The sequence below is a fragment of the Dioscorea cayenensis genome, chromosome 14, assembly GCF_009730915.1.
Source record: "Dioscorea cayenensis subsp. rotundata cultivar TDr96_F1 chromosome 14, TDr96_F1_v2_PseudoChromosome.rev07_lg8_w22 25.fasta, whole genome shotgun sequence".
Taxonomy (NCBI): Eukaryota; Viridiplantae; Streptophyta; class Magnoliopsida; order Dioscoreales; family Dioscoreaceae; genus Dioscorea; species Dioscorea cayenensis.
Genome location: NC_052484.1, coordinates 21,368,385 through 21,374,384, shown reverse-complemented (window position 1 = coordinate 21,374,384; position 6,000 = coordinate 21,368,385). Strand labels below are relative to the sequence as shown.

The 6,000-nt window shown below is 33.4% G+C and overlaps 1 protein-coding gene across 6 annotated transcripts in view; it reads left to right on the top strand.

Annotated features, from left to right (window-relative positions):
- Window positions 1–396: 396 nt before the first annotated feature.
- Window positions 397–6,000, top strand: part of LOC120275796 (nuclear pore complex protein NUP205-like) — a 30,072-nt gene continuing 24,468 nt past the window's right edge. For 4 of the 6 annotated variants that reach the window (XR_005541161.1, XR_005541163.1, XR_005541160.1 and 1 more), the window contains exon 1: window positions 397–703. The gene's annotated coding sequence lies outside the window, so the exon portion shown is untranslated. Of the gene's footprint in view, window positions 704–898; window positions 1,191–4,643; window positions 4,680–6,000 lie in introns of those variants that run through there. The other 2 variants (XR_005541162.1, XR_005541164.1) reach the window with 2 other exon arrangements.

Below are 6,000 nucleotides of genomic sequence, written 5' to 3'. Positions count from 1 at the left end.
CACAACTTATAACAGAGATTTTAACTCAATATTGAATTTTTAGTTAAAAGATAGAAGAAATCGTTATTATTAAAATTTTGAAATTACCATTAAAATTGTTTGAAAGATAAGAATCAATTCATAAAAGTTGAATAAAATATATAAATTATAATATTTAAAATTTAATTATGATTATATTTAAATTGAAAATAAATTTATTTTTTTTGTATGATTTAAAATTTGACTAAAACCAAGCAAACTGAATTAGAATTGTTTTAATAAAAACCTAAGTTAAAAGGATATTTGAAAATCAATTATTATTATTATTATTATTATTATTATTATTTTTATTATTATTATTATTATTATTATTATTATTATTATTATTATTATTAAACAACCCTAATAATCCTCTCTTTTCTCCTCTCGCTCTCGCTCAGGTTGTCGGCGCAGGAGCTGCGCCGCCGCCTCCTCTCTCTCCTTCCTTCTCTCTCACTTGCTCGCCGCTGTTGTTCGAGAAAGGCGTCACCACCACCTCCTCATCTTCAAACGGACATCACCTCTGCATCACCACCACCTCCTCTCTCTCAACGTGCATTGGGGCTTGTGGCTGCCGTGATCAGAGAGCGCTTGGGGGCTGCGTTGGGGACTCATGGGCGGCGCTATTGGAGATGGCTTTCAGGAGCTGCGGAGAGACGCAACGCCGGCAAGGACTTTCGTGAAGGTACTGTGCCTTAGATATCTTTAACGAATTTCACCTTGATTGATGGTGACCTGTTATCTGGTTGTCTATCTATCTCTGTCAATCTTCTTTCTTTATTAACTAAGTAATGCTTGAATAACAAATCAAAAATTTAGGTTTTTTTATTTCTATGGATTATTTTGTTATTCTGATCATTGTATTTGTTTGCTTTTTAAGGATGAGTAAAACTGGACTGATGGTGGTGAAAAAGGGTATTAGATTTGTGGAAAGTGATGTATGACTCATAGGTCATCTGGTCATGTTCTGATGTCCATGGTTAATTGTATTGTTTGTATGAGAAATAATGTGTGCTTGAATTCATTAGTTGTATTTTGTGGGCAGGCCATCCATACCATCTTTTGGTGTTTGGTTTGATGTCCTTTGATGAAAGGTTTTCAGAGTGTTCTTTGTTCAGTAAACTGCCATAAAGTTGTTCATCAAGTAATTTTCAATTCCTCATTCAAAGTTCTTTCATATGTGATCAATTCCATACAAATCCCAACAAATAGAAAGCTTATAGAGAATACTGCTTCATTAGCATGGATGTCTTAAGTGCATCAGCTCCTAGAAAATCATATTGGGGCATGATGTAGTGCATATCGGCACCATACATGGATCGTCATTAATATGGTGATTTGACTATGCACATGACAAATATGGAAATATTTTATAACCGTATTACCATTTTATTATCCCAATATTGGTATAACCATATTGGGCTAATCATATTCGCAATATGGTGACTATTAGCATACAATTCTTAACAGATTGGGATAATCATATTGGCAATATGGTGACTATATGGTGATTGGTGACTATATGGTGACTATTGGCATATGGTCCATAGCAATAACCATAATATTTAGACCATATTTTGCCATATTAGCATAATATGGATAATCATATGGTTCAGTCACCGATATGGTGCCAATATACACCTATAGCGCCATATGTATAATGTAATATGATGCCAATATATTATTAGTTATGACATGACATATTAGCTATGGTTCATGCATTAGTAATGGTCAATATGGTGCCAATATACACCTATAGCGCCATGTGTATAATGTAATATGATGGCAATATATTATTGGTTATGACATGGCATATTAGCTATGGATCATGCCTTAGTAATAGTGACTATTGATAATGTAATATGGTGGCAATATATTATTAGTTATGCCATGGCATATTAGATGTGGATCATATCCTAATATTCTTCACCATATTTGTATAGCATGTTAGTATATGATAACATGGACCATATGCGTATTATCCTAATATATATGCATATTATGGCACTATATGCTATTAGCATATATGCACTATGCAGTATATTAGCCTATGGTCCATTGGATCATATTAGCACCATATATATTATCGTCATATGCCACCGTATATTAGAATATTGGCATCATATATAAGAATATGAGGATAGTATGACTCTACAGTGGCATATGTATATTCTGTATACTAGCAGGTGCGATATTGCTATTATGGTCCAATACGGCTATGCGCCATATGGTCCATAATATGGTGTATAATATGATATATGGTACAATATATGGTGCCATATTGTATATTTGTATTACCATATGGTACCATGTGATGGTGCCAGTATGGACCATAATATGAGTCATAGCGATATTATAACAATATGGCGTCATTATTTAATACAACCTTTAAGATGTGACCAGTATGGGATATATGGTCTTATATTGTTGATTGTATGACCACGCTTCGTCTCTTAAAGATTTCATCAAGAATTGTTGAAAGTAATTTTAGATATTAAGAATTTATCTTGCTTTGGTCTTTTGTGATTTTGTTGGAAAATTTCTTTTGGTGATGTTTCAATACTTGTGAGCTTATTATGGGTTTCATCTTACAAGTAGAACCTTACCAAGAATTCATCTTCTTTAGCAAAAATTTATATGCTAGAATGTGCCTTTTGTTATTGTTGATTTCTTGAATAATTGCTCTTGCAATGCATTTGTTAGTGTTCTATTGGTTGGGATGCTCCTAAATTGGGGAAGATCAAACAAGGGCTTCTCTTCATAGCCATTGATGTGATTTGTCTTGAATTGTTCTCGTAGTAATGCTGCTATTTTTGTGGAAATAAAAAAACCAAGGACTAGTGGCACTAGTTTATGGTATCATAATAATACTTAACCTCTATATCACAGAGAGTACTAGTGGCACTAGTTTGAAGGACTATCAAGGTTGTTGGAAATGTTTTATGTTGGTTTTTTTTTTTGTCTGATATGTTTTGATGCCTTATAGTTAATTTTAATGTTTTATGGTTTTCTCAAGGGGGAAGGTTGCATTTGTGCTTGTGGAACATTTTAGTGTGAGTGCCTTAGTTCCCTTTTTTGTCATGCTTGTCAATGTTCTCACTTCTCACCATAACGTTCTCTCGCATGCTCACTTATTTGATGCTTTGACTTGTTTTATTTTGGTGAATATATTAAGTATGAGGAAAGCATTTATGTTGCTAGTCATTGTTGCCTTGTGCCCTTTTTGTACAAATTCCTTTTTCATTTTATAATTTCCTTTTTATTAATTTATAAAACTACCTTTATCGCATGGGCCTTGTTGTGAATGCAAATCATGTATTTTGATAAAGAGTTCAAGTAGAAGGTAGAGATGATTGGTTATATTGGCAAAGGAAAATTTACGGAGAACATGTTTATTATATGCATTAAAATTTGCCTTCATGCAAATTTTATAGCTTCCAATGCTAAGTTGGAAAAAATTATATGTTAAATCAGTGCCTTAATGTTGTTGTTAACTTGGTTTGATTATTGGATGGTTCATGTGTAGAACTTCAATAGGCTAGTATAGGAAAATAGCATATAGCTTGGATGGCTAAAGATTATTTATCACCACATTCCTCCGAAGTTGATGAGAAGAAGCATTTTTATCCCTATGAGGTTCTAAGTTGACTTCATGGGAGGCAATATTCTTTTTCTTCTTGTTTTTCTTATGCTTCCCTTCTTTCTTTATGTTCTTCATTTGTTTTTCTTGTTTATCCTATGTATGCTATTTTTTTTCTCTTCCTTCTCTTTCTTATGCTACCATTCCTCTTCTTTCTTCATTTTTTCTTCTTCTTCTTGTTGTGCAAGTCTTTTTTTCTTTTTTATGTTCTTCATTTTTTTTCCTTGTTTTTCTTCCCGTGTATGTTATTTTTTCCTCCTCATTCTTCAAATACCCTTACTCTGTCTTCTTCATTTTCTTCTTATCCTACTCTTCTTTCTTCTTTATGTTCTTCTATTTTTCCCCCGTGCATTATTATGTTTTTTTTCTCCTTCTCCTTTTTCTTCTGTTTCTCGTCCTTTTACCTCTCAACCATTTTTTTAACTTATTTTCTTTTAAAAATTATTTTTATTTGAAAAGACTGGCTCATTTTAAACATTTTTCATCACAATGCATGTTTCTAAAGCTATTGAGATGTTTCCCTTTGAACAACTCTTAATATCCTCTCTAGCATTTTGAACAGTTTGTACATGATAAGGTAGTAATTTTTTTGTTAGGCCCAATTAAACCTTTCCGCTTGGGCAACTGAATGGTATGATTCGTCTTGGTTATTCAATATTTAGTGACCTAGCCCTTCTATCCCATTCCTTAATTTTCCTTATTTTTCTACTTTGATTTATCGGTCATGCTGCTGTTTTCTTTCATTTCCTACTTAGCATGCTTATCTAGATCTATTCGGCAAAGTTTACAGAAATTGATGAAGATTTAGTAGTTATTTATTTTTGTGTAAATATACTGCTTTGTACCAATTTGCTATATGTAGATCTCGTGTGCTACTGGCACTAGTTTGAAGGACTATCAAGGTCATGTCTAAATGTTTTTTATGTTGGTTTTTATATGTTTTGATGCCTTGTAGTTAATTTTGTTGTTTTATGGTTTTCTCAAGGGGAAGGTTGCAATTGTGCTTGTGGAACATTTTAGTGTGAGTGCCTAAGTTCCCACTTTTATCATGCTTATCAATCTTCTCACTTCTCACCATAACGTTTTTGTGTAAATATACTGCTTTGTACCAATTTGCTATATGTAGGTCTCGTGTGCTTTATTGGAAGTAATATCCAGTTCCATGAAGTGTTTGTTTATGCCTAGAATCTATATTATTTAGTGATGCTATTTCTATGACATGATGCTCTCTGACATGTGTTCATGCTGCAAACATTATGCAACAAAAGGAAACATGATATATAGAATAAACCTAAACACGTATTATAATTCTTGCTCATATGTACATCTCTAGGCTTGTTCATTTAATGGTTCATCATACACTGCTCAAAAGTCCCTCCATTGTTCGTCTGATATGATTCATCCGGTTGTAATAGATGGGCTACTTAAGCTCGTCTGCTAATTCTTGCTTATATGTATGTCTCTAGGCTTGTTCAAATAATGGTTCATCAAACACTGCTCAAAAGTCCCTCCCTTGTTCGTTTGATATGATTCATCCGGTTGTAAAAGATGGGTTACTTAAGCTCGTCTGCTACCTTTTCCAAGCAGGCTAGCAGGTGACCAGCTTTGATTGTGGCCTAACTGGTAATTAGGGTAGAATCACTATCGAGTTGATTAACATATTTTTATGTTGTGACATGTTCAATGATTGATTAACCCTAACTTTTTTGATTCATGAATCCAATTGAATCACAATTCAATGAATTCACCTTATGAGTTTTTGATACTTTCCCCAAGCCATTCTAGTCACCAGGAGTGTCACCATTGGCTGCGATAGCCACCATCTTCCCTTACTAGATTTGGCCTCATTCTCCCTTGTTAGGAGCCGTAGATAGCCCCACCCATAGGAACACTTCAATATCTTCCAGTTAAGGTTTCAGTGTTGCCATTATATGGTGAAATTTGCGGGCTTTGATCTTTTTTTTTTAAATTAGGGAAACCATATTGTTTTTATGTCTTGAGAATTAAGCTAATGATTTTCAACTCTTGCTTTGTTTCTAACTTTATAAATCTACCTTGAAAAATGAGAACTAGTTTATTTTTGGACTCTCGTATATCTTCATAATAACCTTAGGGGCCGTTTGGTTCGTGTTAATGACATATTACCACGTAACGAGATTACCATGGTAATATGAGTGGGAATGTTATATGGGTGGGAATATTGCGGTAATTTAATATAACCATGTTTGGTTGGGAACTCTTATTACTTTGGTTTTCATGGTAATCAATTTGTTAAAATATAAAAAGTTATAAAATTACCACGGTAATCCAAGATAGACGTCAAATTTGGTGGTAATAGGATT